This window comes from Ochlerotatus camptorhynchus, unplaced genomic scaffold, assembly GCF_037179485.1.
Source record: "Ochlerotatus camptorhynchus isolate MF236.1 unplaced genomic scaffold, CSIRO-AGI_Acam_v1.1 ptg000246l, whole genome shotgun sequence".
In the NCBI taxonomy this organism is placed as follows: Eukaryota; Metazoa; Arthropoda; class Insecta; order Diptera; family Culicidae; genus Ochlerotatus; species Ochlerotatus camptorhynchus.
In genome coordinates, this window is record NW_027040736.1 from 1,049,981 (window position 1) to 1,072,109 (window position 22,129).

The 22,129-nt window shown below is 40.5% G+C and overlaps 1 protein-coding gene across 1 annotated transcript in view; it reads left to right on the plus strand.

Moving 5' to 3' along the window:
• The window catches only part of LOC135704712 (uncharacterized), a 329,334-nt gene that overhangs the window by 198,208 nt on the left and 108,997 nt on the right, over window positions 1-22,129 (plus strand). The window lies entirely within an intron of this gene.

The window sequence follows — 22,129 nt, forward strand, 5'->3', positions numbered from 1 at the left end:
CTAAACGTGAGGATTTCAAGCGCATCGGAAAACAGGCGTCCACCAACAATCAACCAGGACGAAGGAAGAATAAGGCCCCAGCATTCAGAGTGGAGGACTTTCCGCCTCTTCACGGACAAGCGAATTCGCGGGTGGAACCGAGGGGGGCGACACATCTAAATCTCAATTCTAGATGCTCAAAAAATCTCACACTAGCGAATCAATCTTCGAAAAATCATCTTTCATTTCTCGCATCTACTTACATCGTGCTTCATCTTTTTGCAGGAAATCTTCAAAATCGACATAAATCTTCCTTCTATCTACTCAGCGTGCGTGCAGCTAGCCACAGCAAAACACAATCTTTTCTGCATCGTAGATAGAGTCGTCCCCCTAGGGTGGAACGGATTGTTCCCCCTCAAGAAACGTCTGGATCTACTGCTGGACAACGCTCTCCATTCCCCCTGGATTCTGGAGACAACCAACAATGCAGAACAACAACCCCGATCTGTTCTCAGCAGATGAACTGATGGAAATTTTCGTCAGCATGAATGATGCTCTACCTAAGTGCCGCAATAAGCCCGAACAGATACAAGTGCTCGGTAAGTTCATGTTCTAGTATGGTGTATACACCGCTAACTATCGCTACCTGGAACGCTTGCGCTGTAAGAGCAAAACGGATTGAGCTTGCCGACTTCCTCCGCAAGCACAGCATCGACGTGGGTCTTCTAACCGAAAACCATCTAAAGTCCGGCGACAGGTTCTCGTTGCCTGCGTAAAGACTACCACCAACCGGTTGAATCTAACGATTTTTAATTGGCTCACTGTTTGACTAGCCTATTGGTCCCAAGCAAATCGATTAACGTACCCCATTCTAGTATAAATTCCAGTACTACACAATGTTTGTTTTGATTCGTTATAAAATTTTGACAGATAAAATGAGGGGTTCGTGGATTTTCCTATGTTTCGAGGGGTCCATCGATTAGCTTGGGACCGAAGAGAGTACCTGATCTGAGGCAAAAAGTTGAGCACGTTTCTTCGGGACCTTCTAGTCTTAGAGTTACCTCTATGCTACCGCCATGTCAACTGGGTGCAGTACGGACGAATGGTGGACAGCAACATCCAAGAAAATCCACCGCTCGACACTGTAGATGTCATCGACCGGGTGCTGGAAGGACTCCACCAAGCCATAACCGTGGCTGACGAGGCGTGCGTCCGACGAGTTCCTGTGAGGGGTTAGTTTATTGCCATTGATTCCCACACCCAACTCTTGATTCGCCTGAGAAATGTTCGTAGACGCCAGTTCAGAGAACTGCAGATCTGGGAAAAAACGTGAAATGGCCGATCTGAACAGGCAGATTGCTTCCAGAATGGACTCACTCCGAAATGAAAGTTTCGGACGTCTTGTCCAGAATCTGGACGACCGGTCCAGACCATTCTGGAAGGTAGCCAAAGTCCTGAAAACTCATCCCCAATCCGTTCCATCTCTCAGAGTAAAAAATGATGTCGATCGGCTTTTAATCACCCCACAGGAGAAAGCAAATGCGATCGGCGAGCATGTCACTCCATCGCATTTGCATGGCTCGAATATTCAAAGTCCGCTCGATGATCAGGTTGCGCAATGCGGTTTATATGATTATAGCACCGACAAACCGACATGAATGACCATAGTAAAAACATTAAAATTTCTGAGCAAAGCACACTACTGACATCTGGCTCCGTGTTCGCGGGAAATATTTAGCTAAGCCATGAACCCGCATGCAAAAGTTATGAATTGGTTCGTGTCTGATCTTTTCTGGACAAACTATGTTTATCTAGATCAAAAAATCCTATGGTTTTGACAGTTCGGATCACTGAACATTTAAATCGGCCGTTTACGATTTTCGGGCATAAGTCAGAATTAAGTGTCATGTCGGTTTGTCTGTGATTATAGTAGCAAAAATCATACCAATCCGCAAACACGGTAAGGATCGAACCTTGCCTTCAAGCTACAGACCAATAAGCCTCCTTTCAGCGCTGAGCAAATTGTTCGAGAAACTCATTTTTAACCGTTTGCTCAAGTTTGTCGAAGAAAACAACATTCTCCTACCGGAACAGTTCGGTTTCAGGAAGGGGCACTCCACCACTCATCACCTGGTATGAATAACATCCGAAGTAACAAGGCTGCATCCAAGTCCACAGCCATGGCCTTGCTAGACATCGAAAAGACATTTGACAATGTTTGGCATGACGGACTTGTGTACAAGCTTTGTAACTTCAACTTCCCACTGCATCTGGTTGAAATGACCCGTAACTTCCTCCAGCAAAGGTCGTTTAAGTATCGTTGAATGGTTGCCTTTCAGACACGTTTTCCATCGCAGCAGGAGTCCTGCTGGGCTCCTTGCTTTACAGCATTTACACTTCCGACATTCCTCCCCTCGGAGACGGTTGCGTAGAATGCCACGCGAAACAACGAACAAACTTCAACGATACCTTAACGCCTTCGTGGAAAATCAAAATCAATGCCTCCAAAACTCAAGCGATCATGTTCCTCCATCGGCAATCGCCCAAACTGAAACCGGCTCCATCTTGTGCTGTAATCATGGATGGCACAAGGATTGAGTGGTCTGCCGAAGTTACCCATCTCGGGATGTTGTTCGATGAAAAGCTCCTCTTCCGTTCCGTTCGTTCTGTAGTCAAGTGTTCTGCCTTGGTTAGGTGTCTGTATCCGCTGATTTTCCGCAGATCCCGCCTCTCAAGGGTGAACAAACTGGCTGTCTACAAACTAATCATTGCACCTGTGATCCTCTACGCAGCTCCGGTGTGGAAATCATGTGCACAGACTCTCAGGAACAAAATGCAGGTCGCTCAGAATAGAGTGCTGAGGATGCTTCTTGATCGTCTTTTCGATACAAGAATTTCCGATCTCCATCTAGAGGCGAACGTTCCTAAATAAGTTTTCAAAATTTCTTATACTAAGACTAGGTTTGTGCAGAAATGCAATACATCAGAACATGCTTTAATAAGCAATTTGTATATAGTTGGTTAATTGTAAATAGTAGTTTTATGTAGTCTCCTTTTTCCAATTTAAAGCCATCCAATCCCACCAAGGTGGTCATTCTCTAAAACAGGCCTGATAGGACTAGGAACTGTAATTAATAATAATTGAAATTTTGAAAGAACTAAAGTTGAAAAGACGCATCTGCGTCACTTGATAACTCATACATGTTAACAACACAAATACAAATATAAAATGGTAAGGTTTTAGTGAAATTTGAACAACTAAAAATATTGTTTTGGATCTTAGCTATGAGAAATGCACCTAACAACACTTACTACTTCTACTTATAGCTACTAAATTGATGTAACCCCTTATAACGCCTCAGCTGGCTGTCAACGGCCAGGGAGATGCAAGCGTTACGATTTCTTGTAACATCCTAGCATTACCACCCAGTCTAGCACGGACCAGAACGACTTACCACGCGAAGCGATCGTTTTGTTTAGAGATGCATCAGTTCAACTGATAGGGGAAATGGCTCTAATGTTGACCTATGGATCTAAGATTGGACTCATCGCTAAAAATCTGCTATTTATCAATTTTATTTAGATGAAAGCGTCATTGGAAAGGTACTCATGGATATTTTTGGTCGCTATTGAAAATTTAGTCGATTGTTGATATGTGCCCAAATTAGGGGCATTTACGCCGACATTACATCCATTTTCCCTATATCATTTCAGATGTCATTACTCATACCATGCAAATCACTCTCTGATAACCTAGATTAGCAGATAAAAGCGGCCGTCAATGGATGGCAATCGATGTCCGTCGGTGATTGGCACTAGATTGCGGAACAGAGACCGACGTTAAATAAAGGAATGAATAAAACGGCATCACTGTCGAAAGTTGACGTTTTGCCAATCGTTGCTAAGGTTGACTTCTTTGTTTACTGCATTGGGCTTCACATTGGGTTCGGATTCCAAGGAAAAATGCTGTGAGTATTGCCTGCACCTGTCTGCACCATAAAACTAAGTTTATCTCATCCGATTCGTAGCGAAAATTCCAGCGGCTCGTGGTTTCGTACAACTTCACGCCAACAGAGTTCTTCCACACCATGGTCGGTCGAGAGGGCCAATACGACAGTCAAGATGGCCGAAATGGGTTCCCTTCAGCAACGGTTGGTCTAATGCCTGTAAAATTGTCCAATACGACGGTACGGTGCGAAATGCAATCGGCGAACTGAATGGTCAACAATCCTCTGAACGACGACAACATTGTGCCAGCTGCGGAGGGTTTTTGTTTTGTTTTACAAGGTTGTTATGCAGAATGAACGATAAAGAAAAAAGCCACATCATAGAAGGTGTGGATGATGGGTTTTGTATTTCGGCTAGGTTTGAATCCTGGTCTTGCCAAGGGTCTTAAGGAATGAACATTTTAACGTTAACTCCTACATTTTTCCTTAGGTATCCTTGCCAGTCATTGGTTTAATTGGTATGGACTTCGATGGGAAATCCACAGGTCTGTATAGGAATGGTCATACTAGTCCCAGTTCTTATTGGGGGATGTCGATACGTATTAACGCCAAATATTCCATCAGATCTGGACGATTGCCTTAGCGAAACAGTAAAGGATTTATAGGAACAGATCAATGCAATCAAAAATGCAATGACCTTCTATTCCGTGAGTACACCTCATCATCAACGATCTAATCTGCACTCTTCTGTTGCACTTGTTCGTCTCAAGAGGACCCGGTGCGATGATAGTCGCTATATTCATAGTCTGGCGGATAGAATCTCGGGAACCAATTGAGCTGTCAAATAGCGGAACCAATTGAGCAAATCACGACCAACAACAGAAAAAAGCATATCAGCTATTCCGAACAAAGCTTCGGAAACCCTTTTCTCGTGACTCAAGAAACGTCTACGCAAACTAACACCATCTTTGGGGTGAGGAAAGTTTCTCCTTTCCAATGATGCCGGTAATTTGCGTTTGATTGGCGAGGAAAGAATAATCAACGTTTTGTTTATAAAAGTTGATAGTCTCGTTGATAGTACCTTTTCAATTGTTGGTCTAAAATATATTGAATTGGTTTCGCTTTTTGATAGATCGAAATTCTATCCGCCAGACTATGAATCAGTGCTGCAAAATTTCGACACTAAAAACTGATAATAACAAAACAACCCTGGTCACTCATTTCAGCAGAGAGTCACCATCAATAGCAATCAATATCAATTGTCAATGATATTACTATCAGTGACGACGATGTGCAGTTTTTTCATTTGCTGAATTACTATCGAAATCAAATTAATTTAGCAAAACAGTTACATAGAACCATCAAAGTGAATACGAATCTTCATCATTATCAGCCTGGAGAACAATAATGTGACACAGAATGCGCAAATTCACAGTTTTTTCACCAAGGGAATCTTTGTCACTGACAAAGAAAAGAGTGAGATTTTGACAAAAAAAATTTTGATTTTAAGTTCTATCAGTGTTGCTGCTGAAATGAATTTTGTCTATATCCACTGAAGTTTTCTCAATGAAAATGACAAATCGCAGCACTGCTATGAATACAGCGACTATAGGTGCGATAGGTGGCCTACCAATCAATCAATTATAAGGCCTTGCTCAATCTGGAAAGTGCATGACGCATGACGACACTAAGTAATTTGCTGTTCGGCAAGATCCCATGGGCGTGCAGATGAACAACAGCAACCACAGGGTACAGTTGAACGAACTGTAGATGTGAAGTTTATCTGGATCGTGCACCATTTCCAAGTTATGACAGATATGAAGTGGGGGGACATTTGATGATTTTCACTGGTGGTACATTGTGGAAGGTATCACATTTGCAAAGGATCGTGAACTTGAAATGCTTGAACGGTATGTAATTGGGTAATGGTAGGAGACAATTACTAAAGTCTAACTTCAGGGTTGCTAAACTCATGGGATATTGACACCTTGATTTATATACTTCGGCCTACTTCGGAATGATCGGCACAACACTTGGCACAGCTTTTGGGCACTGCCAAAACTCTTGGCTCAGATTAAGGTGTGCAGAGTTGAATACCCCTTGGATGCTAGTTTTCATTACTATGACGACGAGGGAATTAAGGGGCTTAGAAGCAGAGGGGTGAAAGTCAATTCTCTCCATCGATTTCCTCTTTTGAAGACCATGGTTACTAATCTATTTCGTACTATTTCTGCTATGCTCTTCTATCCTTCAGAACAACAAACATATCAATATGTTTGCCGTAGAGTTATTAGCGAAACAGAAAGTCGATGAAGAGAATCGATCAAAATCACTTGCACCCCTGCTTCCAAGTTTGGTTACAAGATTACAACCAACAATCAATACGAAACTAACGATTTTAAATTGGCTTACTACTTGACTAGCCTATTGGTCCCAAGCAAACGATTAACGTACCCTGTTCTAGTCGAAATTCTAGTACTACGCAATGTTTGTTTTGATTCGCTATGAAAGTTTGACAGATAAAATGAGGGGTTATTGGTTTTCCCTATGTTTCGAGGGGTGAATCGATTAGCTTGGGACCGAAGAGAGTACCAGAGCTGAGCCAAAAAGTTGAGCACGTTATTTCGGGACCTTCTAGTCTTAGAGTTACCTCTATGTTACAACTCTGGGGAGCATTTTGGGTGGTCGTTGGGGGCGGGTCGTTCTGAATATGGCGATGAGTGTGCAAAATGTTACGCAATTGCTTCTTTCTTATTGGCACACGCCCAAAAATCGGAGGCGAATGCCACTTCGTCTACTAACGACTCTCTGATGACTGTGTTGGGGAAGCAGCATATGCATGTACGTAATTGGGAGATTTGTTAGTTATTTCGACAATGCATGACATTTATCTCTTTTTCAATAGTTTCTTGTTGAGAATCAACAGACAGAAACATTGCTGATGCGTAGAAATAGTTCTGATCGATTGGCGATAAAATTATTGAAATTGGTTCAGGGTCAGCTGAGTTATGAACGTTCAAAATCTTTCATAATTTCGTTACATGTTCCATTGTCGGTTTTCACAAAGTGTACCCCTATATAGAAATCACAGACGTAGTCCTACGTCAAAAAAGCTTATAAATTTCCAAATATATAATGAGAGAGAGAAGGATTAGTATTTTCCATTTAATTCCACTACTTTATTTGCTTATCCTTGACAGATACGCGTTTACGTATACGTATACGTAGTCGAGTATTAGTACAAGACACTGAAGAAGTCTGCACATTGTAGACGAAATACGCGTATCTGTCAAGGATAAGCAAATAAAGTAGTGGAATTAAATGGAAAATACTAATCCTTCTCTCTCTCATTATACAGGTATTCCACTAAGACGCCCACATTCATCAGGATTCCAAATATAAAAAAAATTGATAAAAATTCATGATACATACGATAATTTCCACAGCTTTTCATTTGGATTTTTTTTAACGGTAAAAACTTTCGTGAGAAAATTTGTTTCCATCTGTATTTTTTAGTAATAGCTGACATAATTACAACTAATTTTCATTAATTTACTTTGACTGTACAGTGCTTGGTTCAAAAGTTATGATTTTTTGAAGTTGGTGGTATCCGAGAAAATTGGAAAACTTTAACTAAGGTTTTCCGAAAAAATTGGCAACCCTGATTTATTTTAAAATTTACTTTTGTTAATATATCCATGAACTCTACCTACGGGCGAAGTTTCATAGAAGTAAAGTGTGGGTTGTGCTTAGTTGGCCCAACAATAGATCTAAAGCCTATTGACGAAAGTTCTGTCGTGTCCACTTATGAGATGAGTACGTTGGACCCAGTTTTGAGTAGTTAGGTGCAAGCAACCGTAGACTTATCATATCAAGCTGAACATTGCATTAGGTCCTAAGTAACATTGCCAGATTCGCTTTGTCGACTTTCTCTTTGTATCCCCACGGCCATGCTAAGACATTCCCAGGTATTTTCAGCACACATATCGATAAAATAAGCTTTTATCTAGCATCTAATACGACAAACACAACAAGAAACGGTTATTTGCTCACGTTATTAACGACGAAGAAAATCGATCAATGTTACTTAGGACCTAATGCAATGTTCAGCTTGATATGTGCCAAGGGAAGGGAGACAAAGTAGAAAGGCTAGAGGTAAACGGTGAACCATTAGGAAACATTTCAGTGCCAACATTTCAAAGGGGCGTAATTGCTTTTGTAAATAATGGCTTTAGCTGTCGATTTCTCGCATCTTAAAGCTCACTCCTTCAAAATAACAATGCTAGATGGTAGAGAAAACATTCCTCTACCTATTGGTGTCATTATTTTTCATGAGTGAGTTTTTATCCGCGAGAAATCGACGGCTAAAGCCATTGTTTACAAATACAATTACGCCCCTTTGAAATGTTGGCAATGATTTGTCAATTATGTGGACAATTCATCGAAGTTTCAAATGTTCCAACCGGACACGCTAAGAATTGAATCAATTCTTAGACTCATGACAGGTGAAATTTAATTTAAACTCAAAGTATTTGAAATCGACTCCCACGATGCAAAATAGTCTACATCTAAATACGGTTTCCGCTACCAACAGCCACACACACATACTTAACAGACAATAATCAAATTTATTCCCATTGTCGCTTGGTTCCAATCAATAAAGGAAAAAATATTGAACAGTCTCCAATGATTCCATCAAAACACACCATCTAGCTCCGCCAACGAGTGAGTCGAGGAGACTGCAAAGTGTGCCAACCGGCCACCGAAGCACAATCAACAACCCGCTCAGAAAAGTTAGTCGCTTACGACAATCCGCCACAACAAGAGCACCCGAAATCCGAAAATGTTCGGATGAATTGGCAGACCGAACCCCCCTCTGCGACTGCCCGGTCGGTTGTCTTCGCGGAAAGAAAGCCAAGCAATGGGGCCCCGTAGCTGGTAGCTCTTCTTCTCGACGGTTTTAAATCCACCGAGTGCCAATCCAAAACCGGGAAAAACATAATAAATATTTAAATCTCGCATAGGAGTGATAATTATGGTAATGAGCGAGGTACCGGGCGGTGGCGGTGGTGGGAGGAACGAGGCCCTCCAACAGAAGAAAGCAAACTTTTTCCATCATCATCATCGGCATCAGCTCATCGTTCATAGTCTTCATCGTCGTTATTGTTTTTATTACTATTAATTGATTTTTCATTGCTGTGAATGTTTTATGTAAATTAATCGTTTATTATTATCGGAGCGTCGTTGTAGAGGAAAGATGAGCCCACGAGTTGTCTTGTTTGCCTTGGCTGAGCTGGATGACAGAATCAAAAAAAAAAAAAAAAACTGGCGGCGACACCAGCAAAAGCCCTCTAGCTGTTGAGTCGAAAGACGGGGAACAATACAGAACGAAAAATAACAAAAAATAAGTGGAAAGAAATAATTATTTATAGTAGGTACGACCGGAACCAGGAAGGAGCCGTAGAAGTGGAAAAAAATCATCTACTAGAGCATGAAAATAAGATCCTGATTAAAGCCGGCGTAAAAAGAGCTCGGGGACTTTCCCATCTACCTACTACCTACTTTATATTTCGAACAACGAATAGGGAGGGTGGGCTGGTCGGTATCCTCGGAATGGCTTGGTACCACCTAACTGCAACAGCGACAACAACAACGCAAGAAAGCAATGGGAACGTGTCCTTTCGGGTCCCTCGGGGCTCATTTTCACGTCATTGTTAACTTTCATTGTTCTCTGCCCTGGAAGACGCGCGATATAAGCTTACTAACTACTTATAGCGAAACCATTCATAGTTGGGAAGAAGTAAAGTGGAACATTACTGAGGCGTTATGCCGATTAAATGCTCTTACGGAGTCTATTTTAAGATCGGCCAAAACGGCTAGTTAGAATAGATTTATGATGAGAGAAGTGTGCATCGTTTAATATATTTCAGTTGGCTTCTACTTCAGTAAATTTGGATTTTGTGGTCTGGATGGTTGTTGCATTTAGGGTTAGGTCCGAGGGACTGTGAGAACAGGTAGTGTACTTCAATTGCAACGTCAGAGAACGTTGGGGCTTGGCCCAATGAATTTCAGGAACCAGAACCAACGGGGACTATTTGTTTAAGTGTGTTGGAGAAATAACACAACATGTTTTTTTTACGATCTTACATCGTACGTCAAATCACATGCCAATTGGCACATATTTGGAACTCGATTATCAAAAATCAACCCCACACCGAAAAAAGTTTTCATATAGTTTCCATTGGGAACGCACATGATATTTTTCCAATAACAAAATTAATGATTTTTATCTGAAATTTACATAACATTCATATGATCACATGAATTATATGTGGTAAATCACATAAATTTCATTGGACACATAAGGTTCATGTGATTTTGTAGTGTGATTCCCAATTATGAGATCACATGAAAGTTATGTGAAATTCTAAGGGATATTTTCCATTGGAAATGTGATTTATTTTTTGAGTGCATTTCAGTGATTTCAAGAGGTATAGAAGGACATCAATCTGTTAAATTGATTATACCTAAGAGGAAGAGGTGAAAATTGGCTTCTTCCTCTTTTATTTCTATCTCTATCTTTATCTATCTCTATCTTACGCCCATGAAATCGGCCAATCAGTGGTTCACGTTTGACAGAAAAGTGGTTCATTTTCGCCCCCGTATTGTCACCTCTTCTCTTATGATTATACCAGCTCAGCAGTTCCACACAGATTCGCAAATCATTTCGGATCGACCTTTTACGATTATGATGAAACTTTGCACCGTTGTTTGTTATTGCCCAACATGCCATTTTACATAAATGGTTCCCTAGTTTTGCACACCACTAACACTTGAAAAGGGCTTATGCAAAAATGATACACATCAATTGAAAAATATATATCTCGTGAACGATTTGTTTGATCGAGATGGTGTCTTCGAAGAAGTTGTGGACAAGTATTGTGCCTTCCAAGAAAAAAATATACACTGTAAAAAATAATTTTTTTACAAAAAAAATCAAAATTATCTAGAAAATTAAAACTTTTCAAATTGCATATTGTTTTTAATTTTTTTTTTTTGTAGTTTAGATAAAGTATAACCAACTGACTCGATCAACTGACCAACTACTCGTAGGTTAAAATTCAATAGTTTGAGCAATTTTCGCTCTTTTGAGATCTTATTCGTGAGTGTTCAATCTTGAAAATATTTTTAACAAAAAGCCCAATTAATTTCCTTAAACTTTGCTGTTCACAGTTTTTTAATCATACGCATTATATCTTAAAATTACATTATTTGCCGATTTTTTATGCGATGGCCAGTAGAGTGATGCAAAGTTTGAAATTTTCGCTCCACAATACTTAAACGATTCCAAATCGGATCCTGACTAACCTCTCAAAATTTGAACCCATTTGGTGAGAAACTGAGATGGCACAAACCATTTGAAGTTTGTATGGGAATTACTATGGTAAAACCAAGATTTTTGTTCATGTCTATCTAATAATTCACCAAATCGGTCTGCTTCAAAAACTTTCAACTGTTCTTGTGGGAAATTTTCCCAGCTACAACTTTGCTGAAAACCACTTTTTGATTAAATGCAAGGATCGAAAGTTATACATGGTTGAATGCGCTGATGTCTTATGATCTTGCTCAATCAACTGCTCAGTAGGCAACATTGGTGTTTCTGGGGCGTTGAATAGGACACACAAATCATGGCTACTATGTCACACTGCAAAATACAGTGTTGCCTACAGAGCAGCTGCTTGATCATGCCATAAGTTTACCAGTCTCTTAAATAATTAATAGCTTTTTCCTGTCTCGTTTTACATAGAAGCGATCTTCAGCAAAGTTGTAGCTGAAAAAAATTTCTATAAGAATGGCTATCGAACTGTTTCGCAGCTCAATATGGAAAAAGACTAGAAGGCAAAGAACAAAAAGTTGAGATTTCCCATAGTAATTTACATGTAAACTTCAAATGGCTTGTGCGAAGTCTGTTTCCAACCAAATGAGTTGTAATTTTGGGAGGCTAATCAGGACCCGATTTGAAACCATTTAAGCACTGTGGAGCGAAAAAGTCAAATTTTGCATCAGTCTAATGACCAGCCACCCAATTATTTACAGCCCAATTTTGATATCAATCTTATTGTTTTTTCAGAAATTATGGCCAAAAAATTTGGAAACTCCACGCTTTCATTTCTTCTAACTCTAAATTTGCGCGGATTCTTTTTTTCAATTTTTTTCTCTGAGCAAATTTTAAATAAAAATGTACGTACCATCTTTTCTTTGGACATTTTGTTTGTAACCAATTGTATCAATCTTTGATTTCATAAGGTTTTGTTTGAGAAAAAATACGACTTCAAATTTGGAGTTAAGTGCATACATGTTTTAGTCCAGTGAGCAGCAGCAAAATCTTCGAATTGTTAGCATTACATTGCATTCAATTAACATAATATCCGTAATCAATCCAATACAATTAAACCAGGTTGAAGAGACGTAGAAATATTGCATCTGTAAAAAGGTAAATTACTGTTTGATAACGCTCTTAATGGACTTCTGATCGACTAGAAAATACTAGTGAAAATATCCTTTGAAAAGCCCCCTGTCGCTAGTCGAAAAAAGAATGGCCGCATTATCAAATGAGCTGTAAACAGCAAACTCTGTCAACCATTTAAACAGCGGATGAACAAAAGAGACGATAAATTATCTGGGCCTCACCTCTTTACACTCATTGCACATTATCTTGACAATTGACAATTCGCCTTTTTGTTCACTCTGTAATTCTTTACTCCTATGGTTAAATCCGTAAAATACCATAAGCAAACTGTAGTAGATAGTGTTTGGTATTAAAAAATAATAATAATAATAATTAACATGATAACAATACATATTGAATGTATCAAAACTAGAAATGTGAGCGTCGAGTAACGCCATTTTAAATTTGAGTAGAATTAAGTTAGCGTGGAGCATTAATACGATGATTTAAATAAACGCACACACATACGCACGCTTGAACGAGCCGAGGCTTATGTGTTTCGGCTTCTGCATGATTGAACCAGTCATTTGACCAATCTTGTTGCGTAGGGTTGTGCATTTGCTTTCCGGATGGTCTTTGTTGCGACAAATGGCCGAGACTTGCAACCTCGGTCAGTTCACGACACAAACATCAGCTGGCCGTGAAACATGGTGAATATTTCTTTACCCTTTCACTCCTATGAAAATCCCATGAGATACTGTCAATCTTTCCGTGAAAATACGGTGGCTTGCTTGTACCATGGTGGAATGAAGTGATAAGACAAAGTCCACTAGATTTCATGCAGATTGTCAGATACTTATGAGATTTTACCATAGGGGTAAAGAGTTGCAGAGTCGCCGTCAACATCAATGCTTACTGAGTATGCAACCTTATATCTGCTTTTCTTTCACAAGGGCCAATGTCGAAAACGTAAACAATTACTTTCTCGAAGAATTTCTCGAGAATGAAAACTCACTCAAGTGAACCACCACGATGATTGTGTAGAGCGAGAGCCCTCCTGCTCGATAGAATTGACCACTTTGTCAAGCAGTTTTGGCGTGACTTTCTACCAGCGCTTTCACAAAACTGGACCAACTAATTTCTATTTTTTTATGAAACGCACAAATGTTGGCTACTTTTCTCGAGGTTCTAGAAGAAAAAATCTCAAAATAATGTTTCATTTCAAAGTTCGAGTGGTAGTAAACGTCATTTTATCTACTCGAATGAAGTGGTTAATTGGTGGCTTACATTTGTTGACTTTGAACTACGCGAAATTTACGAAAGAAGCCATGGTTTACGTTTTCGACATTGGTCCTTATGAACGCTTATTTTCGATATCACGAAAATTTTGTTTTGCCAGATCGATGTCCAACTATGTCAGTTATACCAACAATCAATACGAAACTAACGATTTTAAATTGGCTCACCACTTTAGTAGCCTATTGGTCCCAAGCAAACGATTAACGTACCCTATTCTAGTTGAAATTCTATTACTACACTATGTTTGTTTTGATTCGCTATGAAAGTTTGACAGATAACATCAGGGGTGTGTGGATTCATGCAGAACATGCAGGGGTGAGTGAAATAGCTTGGGACTGCTTGGGACCGTTGTTCTGGTACTGAGTGAGCCAAAAATAATAATGATTTTCTTCGGGACCCAGTGGTCTTAGAGTTACCTCTATGCTATTATCTGGTTAAACGTAGGCTACACGGTAAGGAAAAAGTACCCAACGGAAAGTTCACTTTTACCCACTTTTGACTAGTTTGTCTCCTTTTCTCCTTCTAATGTTGTCAAAAACGGAGGAGCAAAACCACCCAACAGTGGGTAAAGTGTGGGAACCCAACGTTGAGTATAATCATATTTACCTACTTTTGGATACAACTAACTTACTTTTGGTTAAAAAGCCAGTGGAAAATTCCATACGAATTGCACACAAGTAAATGAAGTTTACTTTGACCCGCTTCACCTACTTTTGGGTTCCTGCACTATAGTGCCGAGATGAGTGAAAAGAACTTAATTTTGGGTACTTTTTTCTAACCGTGTACAATCCCAAAGGAATTTTCCCTTCTCGGCTTGACCAAGGTGGCCTTACCACGGTCGGCCGATCGTGCCATCGAAGGACGACGCCTGCCATCTCACCGTCCAGTAACGCCCGCTGGCCCGTCATCCGCTCGCTTCGCCAATCTGGGGAGAGTTCCGGCCGCAAAGTAGGACAGGAGTCACTGTGTTGGTCATCCCGATTCACCATAAACGGCAGCAGCGGTATGTACCGGTACAGTGAACAACGCGATTAGGCTACACGACACATATTACACGAAATTATGAACACAGAACAACACGCACATAATGCTGAGTTTAGACTAGGCAAGTCAAATGATCAACTCAGTTGAATTCTACTGACTTGAACGCGAATTGAACGTGCAAACCATGCTATTCAACTGACATGATCAACTCACTTGAATTGAAAAAAGTTGAACCAGGTCAACTTTTCAAGCCAATTGAATTCAACTGACTTGATCAATTGACTTGCCCTGTCTAAACCCAGCTTAATACAGAAAGTGGTGAATAAATGCATTTAAAGAAAAGTGAAAGTTCTTCGTTTTTGTATCGCGAAACCCTCTGATTACCCAGTAGCTAGCCGACCCTGGGTGTTCTGGAGCCCAGTAGGTAGTTGGTGAGTGCTGAGTTCTTACATCAGTTATAATATAATCCTATGCTATCAACTAGAACTAGAGCTGGGACCTCGGCTGGGACTTCAACTATCCGGATACTTAATTTTTTTGCAATAAAATTACTTTTAGACAAATGGAATATCAATGAATTGGTATTCAGTATACAGAGTATCATCAACAATCAATACGAAACTAACGATTTTAAATTGGCTCACCACTTTAGTAGCCTATTGGTCCCAAGCAAACGATTAACGTACCCTATTCTAGTTGAAATTCTATTACTACACTATGTTTGTTTTGATTCGCTATGAAAGTTTGACAGATAACATCAGGGGTGTGTGGATTCATGCAGAACATGCAGGGGTGAGTGAAATAGCTTGGGACTGCTTGGGACCGTTGTTCTGGTACTGAGTGAGCCAAAAATAATAATGATTTTCTTCGGGACCCAGTGGTCTTAGAGTTACCTCTATGGTATCATGCTTTCTAGTGCCCAGTATTTAAATAAAATAAATTGAGAAAACATTGAGATGGTTATCAGGCGGATAGTAACTATCCGGATATCCGGATATTGAAATTTCAAATTTGTTCTCTCCAAATTTTTTACTGTTGCAAATATTTGTCAAAAAGTTAGTTTTTAGGTGCCCATATGGCCTGATGTGGAATGGCAAATTTGTTAATTGCCAAAATTTAACAAAATTGAAAAATCAAAATATCCGGATAATCCGAGTCCCAGCACTACTGTCAACTGGCTTTAATCAGAACAACGATCTTTTGAACGTGAACGGTAAGCTCCTCGACAACCTCGTCTGGAGTCTGATTTCACTCGCTGTGATTACCGTATCGCAAACAAACGAATAGCTTCCCTGGACTGGAACGATTTACTGGATCAAGCTTCCGTTGAAAACTCCGTATCTATAGTATCTATATACTCTACGGCACTTTACACGATATTATCTGAAAAACAGTTCCGCTGAAAGCCCGACAACCCGCTAAACAGTTCAATCAGCCCTGGTGGAAAACGCAGTTCCCAAATCTTCGTAATCAACTGCGAAAAGCCAGAACACACTATTTTCGCAACAAACATTTCACGCACAGAAGAGAACTTCAACAGGCTGAAGAGGACTACAAAAACATGCAGCACGGCCGCTTCCATAAGTATATGTATAGTGTCCTAATTACCTTCAAGCACGACTCGTCATCATTCTGGGGTTTGGTAAAGAACCAGAAGAACTACGCTAGGATCCCTGACAACGTCACTTATCAGTCCCATACCTCCTCCTCGCCGCTTTCATCTTCTAAACTATTTACTGTCTTTTTCCAAAAGGTATATGAAGACAACCCACCTTAGCCGTCACGTCAGTACATTCATAGTTTGCTGCCCTACAATCTTCGGCTCCCACTGTTTGCACACATGAACAGTGTAGAAAACTACCGTCCGATAACCATTCTGAACTGTTTGGCCAAAGTTCTTAAGAGTTTGATTCACGACTCATTGTAGCCGATTGTGCAGCCTGGGATCCACGAGTTTCCGCACGGATTCGTGAAAAAAAACGCTCGACTACCTCGAATCTTATGTCGTATAGCAATAAGCTCATCAACAGAATCCAAAAGCATCAACAAGTGGACGCTATTTATGTTGATTTCTCGAAAGCCTTCGACAAAGTGCCCCACGAAATCGCCATTCTAAACATGGTTCGCCTTGGTTTACCATCTTGGATCATAGATCGTCTATTGGACCCAAGCAAATCGATTAACGTACCCCATTCTAGTATAAATTCCAGTACTACACAATGTTTGTTTTGATTCGCTATGAAAGTTCGACAGATAAAATGAGGGGTTAGTGGATTCTCCTATGTTTCGAGGGGTGAATCGATTAGCTTGGGACCGAAGAGAGTACCAGAGCTGAGTCAAAAAGTTGAGCACGTTATTTCGGGACCTTCTAGTCTTAGAGTTACCTCTATGGTACAACCATAGAGGTAACTCTTGTTGGTATAAAGGGCCACCCACATTAGATCCGTTTGCGTTGCGTTGACGTAAATATGACAGTTAGACATTAGATTTAGCTGTCACTTTGCCGCAACGCGTCCGATCCGGATCTAATGTGCGTGGGCCTTAACTGTCAATGTTTGCGGGTGAGGAAATGAGATGAGATATATATGAAATTTGACTTCATTCGAGTTGTTAGCAAATTAACGACGTTTCAGTCCTGTGTGCCAAATGTTTTCAGTTGCCATTTTTATCATGGATAGTTCTGAATTTTATGGACACAAGTTCTGAATGTGAAAGCACCATTGATATTGAAACGGTTCATAGTGATGCACCAGAACATGCCCGGGAGGGGTAGTGTGACCATGGACTCAATAAGTCAATAAGCTCATTACCGACAATTTTTTGTAAAATTTTGATGTTTGATGTGTCGCACAACGGCTTCTGGTTCGTGTTGAGAAGCGGCCAGTTCCCCGGGGGTACCGGAACTTTTCCGGGATGCCCAATGTGCTCATGGACCATCGGTATAGCCGCCACTGGTTCAATTACATCATTTGAGTGAGAAAATATTATGTTCACCGTTACAGAGTGACGCCAACGGAAACCGGAATAACTTCGGAACCATATATTGATCCAAATTTTTCATGACAAATACAAAAATTTGAATAGATTCTCGGCAAAATGTTAGGTACTTGTTTTGAAGAAAAAGATAGAGGAATGATGTTTTAGAGCTAATTGAATTTTTAAATCTATGCAAATTCAAACGTTAGGCACGCAAAGGTTAAGGGACGCGCGATGACCATGCAAGCTTTAGGAACATTGCAGGATCTTCAGGGTAGACTCAAGGGGAGGGGGGGGAGGTGACTGTCAAATACGAACAATTGTCGCCTACCTCGCATAACTGGTTCCAAACGACAACAAGCAACGATGGTTTGTTGATAATTGGAGCCAAATTCACATATGGAAAATCCATGAGTGTAAGCAGGTGAGGCCTATAGGTACTATAGATTTCATAGATAAGCAGAGACACAAAAAGATGTTTTGGCAACCATAAAAAATAAATGATTTAACTGGCATCTGTGATAAAAGTTCGTTGAGCAGTTTTGTTTTGTTACGTGCGCAAAAGTTTAAAATGAAATGCAAAGCAAATCTTTGCAACATTGAAGCGAGGAATGGTTTGCTTTATCTACCCTAATAAAAATTGTATGGTTAATTTGCTTAACGACGTGTTCTGGGTATCATCCAAACCATTTGTGGAATAGTTCAATGAATTGGGTTATCGTTCGTTTATGGTTATTTTTTATTAGGGTATCCTTCTTCCGTTGTTCGCGAAATAAATTGGAATGTGGAGTGTGAAAAGCGTTTTGTGCTCTTAATATTACAATACTTCTCCCTCAAACAACACCATGATGACGTCATGCTCGTTTGGCTACACTAACTGACAGTTCGTTTGGCTACATTATACTTTGCCTCCGCTTATCTATGGAATCTATAGTATCTATAGTGAGACCCAGTGAATTTGTCATCTCTTTCGTTCTCCGTCTGTTGAGATAGGTGACAGAGTTTGACGTCACACTCAACCATTTAACCAGCGGGAGAACGAAAGAGACGACAAATTCAGTGAGGCTTACCTATTTACTCTCATTGATCGATGATCAGTAGGCCGATTTGACTACACATCCCACCCCTGCGCATAGAGTATCATTATGCTTGCCTCACAATCAGGGATGCAAAATCATTTACATTCATTTCGTGCATTCATTTACATTCATTTGCCTCTGACTTTTGTCATCAACAAAATTCCGTAAAATAGTGTATCAAGCTTTTGTAGGATTTAATGTTAGCTACATCTTTTGTAAGAAACTTGAATCTGTATCTCTTATGCATGATGAATCAGAGCGATTAGAACCCACTATTGTTTTTCAGTAAATTGCATTCACTGAAAAACAATAACACGTTCTGCCAGCTCTATTTCATCATGCAATAGAGATTCATATTTTAGTTATTAACAAAAGTTGTAGTTAATATCAAAAACTACAAAAGGTTCATACATCATTTAACCCTCCGTTACTCGCGCTGTTGTACTTTGTACAACACACATGACTTTTCCATTGTCATTTTGTTGCTGAGTTACCAATCGATCTGAAACCAACGAGTATTCCTCAAAAAACATGTGTTGATCTAAAAAAGCTAAATTTTGATTACAGTAAACACACCTAAATATATGGATAATAGGGAAAATGTAAATGGAAACCGCGTAAACTGTGACCATACTACGTGGGATTTCACTAAATTGATTACAACATGGAATATATCGAGATCCTGACCAGATAGAATGTTACTGTCTTCGGCAAAGTTGTTCTAGAGATCATAACCTTTTTGCTGGTGGAGAGTAGTTCAGAATTGTCTCACTACGTAGCGCTAGAATACATGAGAAATTATCGCAGGGTATATATCCCAAGATCAAGATCATCATGATCAAGACCAGATAGAAAGTTACTGTCGTGGACAAAGTTTTTGATGAGATCAAATCCTATTTTTTGGTGCCCAATATTTCAAATTTTTCTCAATACGCGGCGCTAGTATACACGTGAAATTCTCATATAAAATATCTCGAGTTCCCAACCAGATAGAAAGGTACTGTCTTCGGCACAGTTGTTCAGGAAGTCAAGGCTTTTTCGCAGGTGGACAGTAGTTCAGAGTTTTCTCACTTTACGGCGCTACTATACATGTGAAACTCTTGCATAGTTTTTCAGGAAGTCAAGATCTTTTTGTTGGGTGAAAATAGTTCACAATTTTCTCACTATGCGGTGCTAGTATACACGTGCCTTTCTCGCATATTCAATAGTTCGAGTTCTTGATCAGCTAGAAAGTTGCTGTCTTCGGCAAAGTTGTGTAGGGGGTCAAAATTCTGAACTACTGTTCCCCAGCTAAAATACCTTGACCTCCTGAACAACTTTGTCGTAGACAGTATCTTTATATCTGATCAGGATCTCGAGATATAGCATATGCGAGAAGTAAACATGTATACTAACGTCAAGTTCTGAGTAGTGAGAAAATTCTCAACTACTGTTTACCAGCCAAAAAGGCTTTGACCTCCTGAACAACATTGTCCAAGACAGTAACTTTCTATCTGGTCAGGATCTCGAAACAAGCCACATGCGAGAATTTCACGTGTATTCTATCGCTACGTAGTGAGAAAATTTTGAACTACTGTCCACTAGCGAAATCTATCTGATCAGAATCTCGAGATATTTCGCGTGTGTAATAACGCCACGTAGTGTGAAAATTCTGAACTATTGTGCACCAAGCAATAGGCATTGACCTCATGAACAACTGTTTCGAAGACAGTAATGTTCTACCTGTTCAGAATCTCGAGCTTAGCATACGCGAGAATTGTACACGTTTACTAGCGCCACGTGGTGAGAAAATTCTGGACTACTGTCCACCAGCCAAAAAAGTCTTGACCCCCTAGTTTGTCGAGAACAGGAACTTTCTATCTGCTCAGGATCTCGAGCTATTGTATATGCTGTAACAAGTACGCTTTCCATATAGATAGTTATTTATTGAGTTATTTATTTAGTTAGTTCAGAATTCATATTTATACAATATACTCATTTAATCAAATTGCATGAAGTTTCGTTTTTTCAATTAAGTTCATAAATGTGTTCACCGCCAAAGAATACCCACTCATGTTGAGTTACACTTGTCATACAAAATGAGTTCCCTGCGTTCAGAGGCAAGCGCAAAATAAAATGTAATGACCACGTCGAGAAGCGGACATCGACCCGCCAAATTTCCATTTAAAATGCGTTGACCTTTTTTTCCGTTCGACTTTGCGCCCTCTTCCTGAATTTCGGAGAAAAATTGTCTGGATGCTTGAACAGCTCGTTGGAAAGAGATACTGCGCAGCCCTAACAATCAGGTGCACAATTGCGAGAATTTTGGCGTTCGTGAAATTGGACTTCGTTCAATTCCACGATTCCGGGGCAAAGTTATGTACTAGCGGCTAACTGAGGAATGTCCTAGCTTGAATCGTTCAATTCGAATCGACTTGTGGAAGAGGCAAGAGTGGTCAGTTTTCTTAGCGTGTCGTGGTGTGTTTAATCAGGTAGTTAACGACATGAGAATCCCTAGTAGGATTGTTAAAACATTTCCCTTTCCTTTAGAGACAAGTTAGGCAAACTCTAGCTAGTGTAGTGCAGTGGGCGGCAAAGTGTGTGGATCCAGAAGTTCATGAGGTAAAGGTAGTAATTCCTAGACTACAAAATAGGTCGACTTACTAGCGTGCGCGTGTGTTATCCCCATAGGTTCGTGGCAGCGAAAGCTATTTGCCGACACACCACCTTTCGTTAGAAACCGCTTTTGACCCCACCTGTCGACTTCGGAGTATCCCCGAGGCACACGTGGTCGGAAGAGGTCGCGTCCGTTAATCTACGCGACCTGGACAGGCAGGCCAAACGAAACCGTCATCGGTATCTGTCGGAACACCGAACAACCAACGCAACACGTGGTCGTGGGTACGGACGAACGAACGCACGGGCCGCGTTCCCGCGTAAGCCCGCGCTTCCGGTGAGTGAGACCAATCAGCATCGTAAGATCGCATCCGCGATAGTTTCTGGGCCGAAGTAGTGCGTACGCAGTTTCGGTACCGCGCGCCGCCGTCTCCTCATCAAGCTGTAGCGACATAAACCCTAGGTAGTCAATCGTGAGTACATGCATGTAACCCATTTCTCGTTCTATCGTCCATGCACATGAGACCGAACGAAAGTCCGTGAGAGTCTCACTGAATGGGTTAACCAGTGAAAACCCGAAGCACCCGAAGAACATGAATGGTTAGGAGGACACACGCTGAACACACGTCTGGGATATAGCATTGGTAGTACACACTAAAGGATAGGAAAGAGGAGAGGAAAGATGAGAGGAAAGAGGAGAGGAAAGAGGAGAGGAAAGGGAAGGGAAGATAAAGGCCTAGGCAAGCAGACATGTAGAGAGCAAACAATACGCAAACGAATGTACCGATCGGAAAAGCTTGTTTTATTCGAGTGGAACTTTG